Source organism: Brassica napus, chromosome C9, assembly GCF_020379485.1.
Source record: "Brassica napus cultivar Da-Ae chromosome C9, Da-Ae, whole genome shotgun sequence".
NCBI lineage: Eukaryota > Viridiplantae > Streptophyta > Magnoliopsida > Brassicales > Brassicaceae > Brassica > Brassica napus.
In genome coordinates this window covers 35,428,386-35,442,525 of record NC_063452.1, presented here as the reverse complement: position 1 = coordinate 35,442,525, position 14,140 = coordinate 35,428,386, and the positions used below count along the sequence as shown (strand labels likewise).

Sequence of the window (14,140 nt, the reverse complement as noted above, 5' to 3'; positions counted from 1 at the left end):
GCTATGGTGGAGTTCTGGTGGAGCAGTGGAAATAATCTCAAGAAAACATCATGGGTTGTGTGGAAGAAGCTCTGTAAACCCAAGGAAGTGGGCGGTTTGGTCTTCCATGATATCAAGCTGTTTAATCAGGCACTCTTTGGTAAGCAAGCTTGGAGAATATGGGATATACCTAACTTGCCACTGGGGATGGTACTAAAACACCGGTATTTTGCGACATCTGAGTTCCTAGATTGTGGAATTGGAACGCGACCCTCCTATGGCTTGCGAAGCATACTACATGGTCGGGAACTTCTTAATCAAGGCTTCTTGAAGGTTAAGGGGAATGGCGTATCTACCAATGTGTGGCTAGATAGCTGGATCATTGATGGGATCCCAAGACCTCCTAGATATCAACAGGAAGCTTTGGTTGATCTTACTATGGAGGTTACTGATTTAATTGATATACCTTCTCAGTCCTGGAATAGACACCATGTTTGTCAGGTTATTCATGAAGATGATATTGAGTTGGTGTTACAAACGAAGCTCTCCTTACCAAGAGATGACTCACTGGTGTGGAGCTTCTCAGCTAATGGAAGTTACAACACCCGGAGTGGCTATAAATTGCTAGATACCCTTAAGATAGATAGACTAATCAGATCGTACAATTACCCCCTTTGGAAAGGTAACTATAGAATAATCTTTGGAATACGAAAGCTCCCCCAAAGCTCAAACATTTTTTTGTGGAGAGCCTTATCTGGAGCACTAGCGGTTCGTCAACACCTTAGTACCCGAGGTATTGCTTTGGATACGATGTGCACGAGGTGTGGTTTGCAAGAGGAGAGTATATGCCACGTTCTCTTCCATTGCAAACCGGCGCGAAGACTTGGCAAAGATCTGGATTTCCACTTCCCCCTGCGGGCTTCTCTCACAACTCTGTTTTCCTCAACTTCCATCAGTTGATTGCAGAAAGTCGGAAGCAAAATGTCTCAGCTGATACTAAAAGAAGATTTCCATGGATCCTATGGCAGATTTGGAAAGTTAGGAATGCATTTTGCTTTGAGCGCACGAGTATGACCACAAAGTCGATTTTCTGTGAAGTAGAGTAAGACTCTACCAGCTGGTTTCACTCTCAGACTGAGAAGCCAAATAATCAGTCTTGTCTGCGACAAGGTTCAATACTGGTGGAAAGATGGAAACCTCATCCCTGGAACATGATAAAGATCAATGTCGGTGCCTCATGGGATGGTGATACTATTATCAGTGGAGCTTCATGGATTAACCGTAATTCGCAAGATCAGGTTGTTTCTCATAGTAGACGATCTTACTCAGGGGTAAAATTTTTTCTTGAAGCCGAGTTTTTGGCAACGTTTTGGGCAATTGAAGCGGTGAAAAACCTTCGTTTGAATAGTGTGATCCTTGAGGTCTCCTCTAAAGAAGTGTATGAGCTAATCACCAACTCATTAAGAGGGCCTCAGAATTGTTTGGTACTCAATAACTTATGTGCCCTCCTGCACACTGCAGGTAATTATCACATCACGTATGTTCATCTTTCTCTGAATAGGGTTGCCTCTGAAGTAGCAGACAGTGTAACGAGAGATCTTCGTCTCCATTCCTATGTGGCCTCTGGTGGCCTTCGTTGGCTTACTCCTCTCATCAACTTGGAGGCTGCAGCAAGTGGTCATGCACTCAGACAGTGACTAATCCATTGTTGCTTACGTTTCACTTAGGCCGTGAAACTCCTCTCATGAGTTACTGGTTTTTGATGTTTCGCCCAATGTTATGGGTCTTCTTTCAGGTCACCTATTGGTGTTTGCTTATTTTTCTGTTATTGTCATTAGATTTCTTTGACCTTTTGGTCTAACGCTGGTGATTGTACCCCTTTGAATAATCATTTGACAGAAAAAAGTTAGTCTTCTCTATTACTAATAATAACTAGGGGTAAATCCGCCCTACGGGCGGGTTAGCAAGTGAAAACAAAATCTTTTAAATTTCTATACACGTTTAAAATGTTTCTAGTGGTGCGGGACATTATTTCGTTGTTTTTTTAGTTTAATTATTTTGGTTAGTGTAATGCACTCTGTAAGAAATATAGGCCTTGATAAGATGTTGGCAGAGGTCAAATTTATGAGGAAAATCTGATGTTTTGCAGTGAGTATGCACGCTTGCGAAGATGATTTATAGTATACAATATTGGCCAATTTAATATATGCATATTTAGAGAAATTATTTAGTTGAAATAGAATATTCATAAGTAAAGCGTCTGTTGTTGGTTATTATACAAAAGAACTGACTACAATTTCATGTGGTTATCATTTGTAACTCTTGCCCAGAAATAAAACTAATAGTTGTACATATAAAAGAATACACGGAACTCATGATGATCAGAGAGAAGGAAAAAACACCATAATCAATCATAATCAAGAGATAATACATACTTGATTCTTCAGTCTTAAAGATATCTTGAGAATTTTAATTAAGAAATTTACTTTTTGCTCTTTTCCCAAATAGAAGATAACAAATACATTATTTTAGATCAAAAGTCAAACTCTGATGGAGGACAACATTATAAATATATTTTTCTTCAACTGCCAGCATTCCTTGTAAAACTATTCTTGGCTAGGTAGATCAACAAAACAAAATAAAACAACAGGGCCAAACCAATGTCAAATATAAACAAATGCAGATGAGAACGTATAAATTACATATAGAATTTAGAGTCTAACTATAAGCCTATGGGAGAAAATATTATATACATTAAAAAGCAGCCAAACTCCTACAATAGAAAAAAGGCTGCACTTTTAAGGTCTAAGAAGCTAAGAGTAGAAACTAAGAAGTTAATCTTCTCCCCAGAGTTGGTACCAACAACGAACTCCTCAATGACAGACTGTCATATTAAGATATTGCCCAAGTTGAGCTAAATAAGATCCTCTCAAACATCATAGACTTTTCGCGAGGCACCAGCCCAGTGAGGAATCCAAGCTATACTTGCTTTGTTGGATCAATAGATTTCTCCTGTCAAAAAGGACAGTTTGTAAGGCTATTTACGGAAAACACAGTTTGGAAAGCTAAAACAGTTGCAGATCTCGTACTTCCTGCAGCAAAGGAGCCTCGAGGGTGTCTACGGGCTGACGCAAAAAGATCACCAGCCTAGAAAACTGACAACAGACATATGAATGCATGAAGTACATATCAACACTTTAAGAAAACAATTTAAATATGCAATTCACGCAATGGAAAATCGTGTAGAGTCATTAAAATTGTGCTGACCAAAGATCATCTACAATAGTATATTTTACATAATCAAGAACTTCTTCAAGCACAAAGGGGGTCAAATTCATATCTGACTGATATAGTGCTTTGTTAATGTCCAAGCGCTATTTTGTTAATTGTTATGGGAAGATATCTTAAATTTATCGTTTGAATAGTTGAAATAAACAGTGTTTTCTAAGTTTGCTCAAAAAAAAAAACAGTGTTTTCTAATAGTTAGTGAAGGAAAAAAAGAAAAACGTTGATAACGCAGACACAACAGCTAATAATATTTTATATTTCTTTTGTTTTTGACACTCGTCATTCGTGATGAAACCAACAAATTTTTTTACATCAGCAAACACAACTTGGGTTTCAGCAAGTTTTGGACATTAACAAACCGTAGAAGCTGATGCGATGTCCAAGAAAATTAATAAAAGAGATAGAGAGGACTTGCTTATCACTTCTTCTTGCCACCTTAGCCTGACTTTGAAGAAGTTCCAGCGGTTGAATTTGTGGCATGAGGTTTCTGACACTTCACTTTCTGAGATTCCTGCTTCTTCACTTTCTAGGATGTCTCGGTACCAACTCTGCAATTATCTGCAGCAATTGCTTCCCAAAAATATTTCAAGACAGTGAACATATCATGTATTTAAACACCTCGCCGCATGTAAAGCTGGAAAGTCAAATTGATATCAAATGTTCAGTCTTTCATAGGCATGAGAATATGATTTGGATATCAAATACTCACTCTTTTCATGGGGATAAGGATAGGATGATTAACGTAAGCAAAGTCATTTGAAGAACAATTAATAACTTGGGATTGGTTTTAGGTCCCTCACAACCAGTCTAAAGAACAGAAAGAAAGTCCCATCCATGTTAGTATTTTCTGGGTGAATGAAGACGGACTTCTAACTTTTAGACAGGTATACACATAACCAGAAGCTCGGTTCACCTGATCAGTTAAGGTAACAAAATAAAAAAGATGAAAGACATATTTTTTCTACAAAACATTTGGAGACAGAACCAATGAAGAATACCTACGTGAGGTGATGTTACTTGAATTAATGGCAGGATTGAGTAAAGTCTCATCCTCCCTTTTCAACTGAACTACAACTCTCCCAACTTCCATGAAATCGCGCGGGTATCCTCTGTCAATCTGAGAACAATATCATAAGAAATCAAATCATTAACCCTTCAAACTTAAATCAAATCATAAACGAAAGATTTTGAATTAAAATTTTAGATAATCAGTACATGAACAAATTGACTCCGAATCAACAAACTAAATCAAAATCCAATCATTGCCCATAAACGAAAGCTTCTGAAGTAAAACTTCTCATCTTTAGAATTAAAATTAAAAAAGAATAAACTGAAACAAATTCAACAAACAAAATCGAATTCTAAATCATTTCCCATAAACAAAAATTTTGGAATAAGATTTTTGATAATCGATACATGCCCAAATGTTTGTTATCACTGGGATTTTTGAAAGCTTATGATTGAGAACAGAACTGATGAATTTGACGGGACAGGACTTACCTTTTTATAGTCAAAGATTCTGAGAAATGAAGTAAAGGAGGATGCATTTAGTGATAGATAGTGTGAGGAGTGGAGAAGAATTGTTAATAAGGTCGTTGAAGGTGAGGCTTCGATTCTGAGTAACTACGTAACGTTTCCAGATTTTTTTTCACAGGTAAACTGAACTGAATCAGAACTTAGGGCGAGAGAAATTTTTGTGGAGACAGCAGAATGTCCAAGAGGAAGACCTTATCTATAGAAGGCCTAAATTCGAGTCCAATTCAGGCCCTTAAAAAATTAGAAGCATGACAACATATGAAGCCCCTTTAAAACCCGAGAAGAATCAAAGCTCGCCTATTATTATCAGCGCCACATGGCATTCCCTTCTTCTTCTATTTAGTAACGTGGCGCAAGGAGAATGAGAAATAGTCTTCTTTATATAATAAGATAAGATTCAAAAAATAAAAGTGATTCAGTGGACATGTGTTTTTAAATTTTATTTATCAACTAATGTTGCAATGTTTGGTACATTGTGGTAAGACCTCTATGGACCTTTTGAAAACTCCATGGTCGATTTATGAAATCAGAATCTCCAGAACACCATCAACCATAGAATATTAATCATAACGTTACCTATAAATCCTAAAGGAAAAGGGAGGCGTTTGTTTTTCAAAATAGCCTGAGGTACGTAAGCGTCTGGCATCTAAGCGTCAAGAAGCATTTCGACCACTGTAAGCTTTCCGTCTCTATTCACATATCTGGTCTCCCAAAATCTGAGAGGACGACGGCGATGCTTCAGCAACTGGTTAAAGTCAGCAAGGAGGAGAGATAAGTTAGCCGTTCTGCCCAAAGAAAGTTTTTAGTGTTGTGAGAAATGAAAAGATCAAAGGATGATGTTTACGGGATGAGGACATACCTTTTTACACATGGAAATTCACCGACTGTAAGAGAGGGCAGATACATTGAATGAGGAAGCGTGGTAAAAGTGGGATTAAGGAGTTAAGACGATCGATAACGAAAACTATTGATTGCATCTTGTGTATCCCGTAACGATTCGAATTTCCCTTACCTCGCGTAAGAAATCCAATCCAAAGGACACGAAAAGGTTAACGCCACAGAGACAGCCATAAAAACTCATCTCCCATCATCTTCAACAAACTCCATGGTCGGTTTTCGAAAGTTGAAGGTGAAGAACACCAAGAACCCTAGAAAACGAAGATGGAAATTGTTGAAGACGAAGAGTGCCTTTGTCCGGTTTAGAAAATAGGTTTTGACCAGATCACGTTACAAACTTCAAAGGCCCATTCGATTCAATTCATTAAGCCCACGAATAAAAGCCCAAAACGTAGAAAATTAAAAAAGAAACACGTGTCAAGCTAGGAAGAGATGAATTAGTGACGTGGAGGACTGAGAGTAAAGGAAACCCTTCTTTATATAATAATTTTTTTCATAAATTATACATAATTTTTATGCCTTATTATTGATCTGTATTTATTTATAATTTTTGTTATGAAACCGTGAAAATGTTTCGAGAAAAAAAAAATATTATTTTTACCATACGCAAGGCGCAGGTCTCAGTAGTTAATATTGTGAATAGGTTTCACATAATAAACTTTCGTTACAGTTGTCTATATTATATCATAGATTTCAAAATGTTATGAAACCGTGAATATGTTTCGAGAAAAAAAAACAAATATTATTTACACCCTGCGCAAGGCGCAGGTCTCATCCTAGTACTTAATATTGTGAATAGGTTTTACATAATAAACTTTCGTTACAGTTGTCTATATTATATCATTGATTTCAAAATTTTATATACAAATATATCTAAAAATTATGAAATCTATTCTATTAAAACAAAAATCATGACTTCTTTTATATGTGATATTTTTATTTAGAACATCATTAATTTTTTTATTAAATGTATATCTTTAATGCTAATAATATATAATCTTTTTATTGGGTTCTTTCAAAAATGACTCAAAATTTCAAGTCAAACACAAAAATAACCTATGTTTTTTTGAAACTTTGTTTTGTCATATTCACCCTAAAAGTTCTAGTTATTCACGAAAATGCCATTACTTTTTTTTCGAAAATATTGCTTTTACCTTATCATCCTCATCTTCACCAAATATTTACAACTTTGCCATTGACATCAATACCTCAACCACCATGAACTACCAAATCGAGAGTGCTAATGCCTTAAAGTTTCGATTTTTTCTCATCCTTTCTCATTTCCTATCCACACAAACCACATATCTTAAACTTTCTCTCAAAATTCATAAAACAAAATTGAAGATTTTGATTACAAATTATGTAAGGTTCATAAGCTCACGATTCTTGGTGATTAACGAGTAGGTAGTTGTTGTGGTGAAGTTCTGGGTGATCGGAGAAACTACACAAGTCATCTCACGAGTTCAAGGTATGAAATCGCGAACCACATTTTATTTTTCAAATCTGTTCGACGAAGAAGACTTCTTTAATCGAGAGACTTCTTTAGAAGTCTTCTGGTCAATGCATATGTTAGTTTTGCAATTGACCTTTTGTGTGTTTTTAATAGAAGACTTCCCTAGAAGTCATCTAACTTTCCTTTGTAAACAAAAAAATTCGAAATTTTAAAAGAAGACTTCCTTAGAAGTCTACTCGGATAAACATGTTAGTTTTAAATTTGACTGAAGTTCGTTAGAAATTTGACTTTTTGTAGAAGACTTCTAAGGAAGTCTTCCTGGAGAAAACTTCTACACAAGTCTTTCGAAAGTCTTCCCTAAATCTTCTCAATGCCAGAAGATGTCTGCATGGGTTACTTTTGCAATTGAAAAATAATAGTAAAACATTTAATATCTATAAGAATCTCGAGTTTAATTCAGGTTTTTGGTCAAACCTTTGCCCGCGAGAGAAGACTTCTAGAGAAGTCATCCGACGGAAGACTTCTAAACAAGTCTTCTCTCGAAAAGTCAAATATAGTCAATTGCAAAAGTAATCCAGCAGACTTCTTGCAACATTGAGAAGACTTCCGGAAGACTTCGAGAAGACTTCTTTTGAAGTATTCTCCAGGTAGACTTCCCTAGAAGTCTTCTACAAAAAGTCAAAATTCTGACCAACTTCGGTCAAATTCAAAAGTAACTTGTTTATCCCAGAAGAAGTCTTCTCTGGGAATTTCGAAAAAAATTTCAATTTCAAAAGTAAGCCAATATTTACCAAGGAAGACTTGTGAAGATGTCTTCTATAGAGTAGACTTCTTAATAAGTCTTCCTTCGTAAATTTGCAATTGCAAAAATGACCTAAATAGAATACTTCTTTTGAAGTCTTCTACGTAAATCTTTATTAAACTTCAAATTTATCCAAAATAAAAATGAATTTTTAATATTTTCTTGATAATTCATGTTTATTAGTCAATATTGGGACTACTGAGTCGAATTGATAGCTTAATTGGTGATAATTATGAAGTTACAAACATTGATGTTTAATAATGTTTCTAGCTAAACGGAGAAGTCTTCTGTAGTTCTTCCTCATAAGTGTTAACTTTCAAAAGTGTTAAGTAACTTCAAAAATATCCAGTCATTTGGTTTAATGTGTCTTTTAAGATCATAAGATATAATTTTCAACTTACATGAAATTTAAAAAAAATCAACTTTCACCTTAAAATTCAAGTATGATATTGTGAATTTGACTAAGTGTTTTTGTGAAGTCTTCTCTCTTACTTTTAGTAAATTTGACTAAGTTTTTGTGTTTTTGTGTTTTGTTATGAGTGGGTAGAATGGTTAAAAAATTATTTTGATTAACATTTCTTTAAGTTTACAAAAGAATTAACAACTAAATAGTGCACATACAAATCATAAAACAGACCATAAACAAAACTATTACACATGAAACTAGATATTATTCCTCAACATAGATAAGCTTGGTCTCCACTTGACATCATTCCTTTGTACCACCTTGGGCAGAAGAATTTGGAAGACTTCCCAAAGACTTCCCACGACATAAAATACATTAGAAGACTTCTCAAGAAGTCTTCCAAGAGTCTTCCGAAAGTTTCTGAGAGTCTTCCAAGAGTCTTATGAGAAATCTTCCAAAGTCTAACTCATATCTGAAAAATCTGCATATTCAAAAGCATTCAAATGGCTTCAAACAGAGGAAATCTTCAAAAATAATTTTTTATGCTTAAATAATAAATAAAACAATCAAATTAGGTTGAATCTATAATTTTTTAGAATATAATATATAAAACACACAATACATATCCAAAATTTGTATAACTTTGAGCAGAAAACTTTGGAAGACTTCCTGAAGACGTTGTGGGACGTCTTCTAGCATAAAATGCATCAAAAGTCTTCCGAGAGTCTTCCAAGAGTCTTTTGAGAAGTCCTCCAAAGTCTGATTTAGATCTAAAAATTTTACATATTCAAAAGCATTCAAATAGCTTCAAAAACATTTTTTTATGCTTAATAATAAACAAAAAACTGTCACATTAGGTTGAATTTATAACTTTTTAGAATCCAATATATAAAACACAAAAAAAACGTATCCAAAATTTGTGCCACTTTGGGCAGAAAACTTCCTAGGAAACTTCCTGAAGACTTCGTGGGAAGTCTTCTAGCATAAAATGCATTAGAAGACTTGTATACAAGTCTTTCCGAGAGTCTTCTGAGAAGTCTTTTAACGTCAGTCTCTGATTTGAAAAGCCTGTAAATTCAAAATCATTCAAATGGCTTCAAAACAGATAAAAACTTCAAAAATATAATTTTAATGCTTAAATAATTAACAAAACAGTCACAATATGTTGAATCTATAGCTTTTTAGAATATAATATATAAAACACACAATAATACATATCCAACATTTATAGATCTACCTTTGAATGAGTGAAAGATGAGAACCATGTAATGAAAAACCTGCAAAAAGAACATAAATTTGTGAAAAGACATAAGAAAAAATTAGAAATAGATTTAAATTTGGTGTTTTGATGTTCAAAGAGATTAGAGAGAGGTTGGAGAGTGAGAAACATTACATTTAGGTTGCAGCCATTTGAGAGGAAGAAAGAGAATGTGTAAATTTTCTTTATATATGGAGACAAAAATTCCAATTAGGTTAAATATTTTTGATATCTTCTAACAGAAGACTTCTTGGAAAGTCTTCTAGATCCTACTTTCACTCATCTATGTTAAAAATAATTCAAATTTAGTAAAACTAAATTTCCATCGTTTTTAAATGTTTGTTAATACATGATTTCTATTTTTCTCTTTCAAAATATTTTTTTATTAAATTCATTAATTATTTTTGAGATCTAATACATGAGAAGACTTTCCCTAGAAGACTTCGTGAAGACTTCTGGAAGACTTCGTGAAGACTTCTGGAAGACTTCGATTTAGGTAGGAAACCTATTTTTTTCTAAATTTAGGCGGGAACCCTAAATTCTACTAAAATTTAGGCGGTATATGTCAGAAGACTTCTTGGGAAGTCTTCTGTGAGTCTTCCAGACCCTATAATCAAATAACTAAGCAAAAAAACACTTTCTTAAATTTTTAAGATATTTAGCAAGTATTTAAATCAAGTTATTAGATAGTCACTAATCACATATAGGTCAATTTTAAAAAAAATAAATAATAAGATGAGATTTCAAAATCTAACCCTAAAAATACTAACAATACTAAAAATAAATAACTAAGCAAAAAAAAACTTTCTTAAACTTTTAAGATATTTAGCAAGTATTTAAATCAAGTTATTAGATAGTCACTAATCACATATAGGTCAATTTAAAAAAAAAAAATAATAAGATGAGATTTCAAAATCTAACTCTAAAAATACTAACAATACTACAACATATGTTACCATACCCTAAACCAAAGACTATCATTATCAATCTACATTCACTCATTTATGTTAAAAATAATTCAATTTCAGTAAAATTAATTTCCATCTTTTAGAAATGTTTATTAATACATGATTTTGACTTTTTCCCTTTGGAAATATTTTTTTATAAAATTTATTAATTATTTTAAAGATATAATCCATGAAAAGACTTCCTCTGTAAGACTCCTGGATGACTTATGGAAGACTTTTGATTTTGGCAGGATACCTAAATTTTTCCAAAATTTAGGCGGGAACCCTAAATTCTACTAAAATTTAGGCGGGATGTGTCGGAAGACTTCTTTTAAGTCTTATGTAAGTCTTCTAGACCCTAAAATCAATTAACTATGCAAAATATATTTTCTTAAACTTAAAAGAAACTTAGAGAGTATTTAAATCAAGTTATTCGATAGTTACTAAACATATATGGGTCAATTTGAAAACAAAAAAAAAACGAAGGTAGGATTTCAGAATCTAACCCTAAAGAGACATACAATACTATAACATATGTTACCAAACCTTAAACCAATGACTCATGAGCCAATATACATTAACTCATCTATGTTGAAAATAATTCAATTTCAGATGAACTAAATTTACATTATTGAGAAATGTTTGTTATTACATGATTTCAATTTTTTACCCATCAAAATATTTTTTTATAAAATTATAAAAGTATTTTTAAGATCTACTGAACGAGAAGACTTATAAAGAAGTCATCATAGAGAAGACTTTTTTGTAAGTCTTCTCTAATGGAAGGTTATGATAGTAAAACATAATACATGTTGTTTGTTTGTTCATAAGGGGGCTGTTGTAATTTCACTAGGCTTTTGGGTTACTTTTGCATTTGATTGAATTTGGGGTACACTTTTGTATTCAAAATCAAGTTTTGAGTCACTTTTGGCAAATCTCCTTCTTTTTAACTACTTTAATCATAATATGTTTTGATATCTTTTAATTTATATATATATATATATATATATATTTAAAATTTTTAACAAATCTATTGGAAAAGATTATAATAAGATCTTAATTGTCAAAAATTTAATATAAATATTTTCACTAATTTCGTAATTAGTAATGAAATATCATTATACATTAATATATATTCAGCTATATTTTATAAAATGAAAAGAATAAAATTATATCGTATTTTATCTATTTTATAATAATATCTATCATTTTAAAAGAAAACCATTATATTGAACTAAATATGATAAATATATTTTAAATTGATAATTTAATGTATTTTATTTTAATAAATATAAAATATATATGCTAAAAATGCAATGTATTGGTATAACGGGTTAACATTAGTAAAATATATAATACATATACAAAAAAAATGAGGAAAAAAAAATCAAAAATCGTCTTGGTTCACGAGATTTTTATACCGTTCCTTTTGCCGATGAAGACGTCTTCGTGATTTGGTTTATCGTTATTCTCAACTTGAGGGAGGACACACTTTGACGAAACGAAGAGGTCGTCATTACCAATTAAGATCGACGACATCTCCGATCTCTCCAACTTTATTATATAACTACGATAAGTATGACTAGCCTTCTTTTAATCTTAGTCTCCCTTATAATCAGAACGTGACTCACAATAACCAAAATATGATTCACAAATAGAGTTAGGCCTGAGGAGGACAAGCAGAAAGCCGACGCAAAGGTTCCAAGCCCAAGCCATTGACGACTTCTTGTTGTAGACCAAAGACGCCGAGAACACGCTCAACGAAGTTTGCCGGAGACGACACACAACGCATCCCGCAAGACCACAAACGCGCCGATGGAGAAGAACTACACCGCACAAACAGAACAGAGGACAACAATAACCGCCCTTCGACGAGACACCACACCAAAGGAGAAGCCACGCGCCACCGCTCATCACCGCCGGGACAACAAGAAGAGCCGGGAGACATGAATATGAAAAGATCCCGAACGGAGAAGCCCTCACACAAGAACACGCACCACAAAACAACTGGGAGTCGCCGTAGATCTAAGATTGAAAAACGACCATCGTCCAAATCCCATACCCAAGAGAAGACCCTAACCACCAACCACCGCTACACCTACCTCACCGTATCACCAGAGACGCAAGATGACGACCGGTTTCAGCCTAGGTTCTTCCGCCGGCTTCTCCCCTTAGCGCTCGTTCTAATTTCCTGCGTGAAACTCATCGAGTTCTCTCCAGTGCTGTTCTTCGGCTGTTCTTCGGTGTCCTGTTCTTGTTCTGATTCGAGTCGGTCAGTTCTCTGGTTCTCAGGAACGGTCTGTGCCGTGACTCTCCTATCCGGGTTGGTCATTCGGGTAGGACGTGTCTCCATGTGATTGAACCCATCATCCCAGCGCTTGACCCTTAACGCTCGGACGTCTCTGTGTCTTGTGGGTGTGTTCATCCGGCTCGAATGTCTTAGTCCGGTGTGTCTAGGGTGGAGATGCGGCTTCTTCTCACCCCGTTTTGTGCAGGTTTTTTTCGCGTGGCTCCTTCGGGGCGTTCAATAAATGCTCGGTCTTGTTGATGCGGGAGATCGTGGCCACTTGTGTTCCTGTATGGGTGTGTGGGCGAATGCTCATGATACCTTCCTCGAGCTGTTCTTGGTTGAGCTAATCTTTAAGAGAGGATCATCGGAGAGGCCAAAATTACCGGGTTCCGACTCTTGTTATAATTGTGGTTCTTCCTCTTGCGGCAAGTGGTTGTTTGGATTAGTCGAGGCTGCAGGTCAGTAGGTGTTGCTTGTTGTGTCTATCCCTGTATTAGTCTGTCTCGAGTTGGTGTTTAGGTATTTGATTTTCGTTCCTCCGTTTCTTGTCGCCTTTGTATTTCTGTCAAAAACTTGAAAATTGGTAATAATATCTTAACATTTTATCGAGGAAACTACAGGAAGCTTATCAGGATGAGGAACAATATTGGGAACAAAGAGTAGGATGACTTGGCATACTTGTGGTGATCGGAACACAAAATTTTATCATGCCCTCATTAAACAAAGAAGAATTCAAAATAGGATTATTGGTTTGTATAATGAGGACGGTAATTGGGTGAATTCGGAATCCGAGGTGGAGGGAGTGGCAGTCAAGTATTTTACTGATTTGTTTCATACTGCATCGCCAGCAGAGTTTGATAGCTTTCTAGAGGAAGTTCCTACCTCTATAACGGAAACTCAAAATATTAAGTTAATGGCACGTGCGACGGAGGATGAGGTGAAAGCATCACTTTTTATGATGCATCCGGAGAAAGCACTTGGACCTGATGGAATGACGGCGCTTTTCTATCAACAATCTTGGTCAATCATTAAAAAAGATGTGGTTGATATGGTTAATAGTTTCCTTACGACAAGAAGGTTTGATGGTAGACTTAATGTGACTAATATTTGCCTTATACCCAAAATGGCTAGACCAAATAGGATGACGGAACTGAGACCTATCAGTTTGTGTAATGTTGGTTATAAAATTATTTCAAAGGTTCTATGCCAACGGCTCAAAGGTTTATTACCAACTTTGATTTCGGAAACCCAGTATGCGTTTGTGTCAGGAAGATTGATCTCAGA

The 14,140-nt window shown here is 34.7% G+C and overlaps 1 long non-coding RNA gene across 5 annotated transcripts; it reads right to left on the bottom strand.

Moving 5' to 3' along the window:
- Positions 1-2,577: 2,577 nt before the first annotated feature.
- On the bottom strand, positions 2,578-6,579 carry LOC106412105. Of its 5 annotated transcripts, none has more exons than XR_007329151.1 (6): positions 5,663-6,569; positions 4,768-5,548; positions 4,266-4,384; positions 3,977-4,180; positions 3,069-3,901; positions 2,578-2,991 (listed from the first exon to the last, which is right to left on the bottom strand). It is a non-coding gene; the product is annotated as an uncharacterized LOC106412105 (long non-coding RNA). The 5 variants fall into 5 exon arrangements; XR_007329150.1 differs by having other exon boundaries at positions 4,270-4,384; positions 5,663-6,564; XR_002660472.2 differs by having other exon boundaries at positions 3,069-4,180; positions 5,663-6,579.
- Between the last annotated feature and the right edge of the window lie 7,561 nt (positions 6,580-14,140).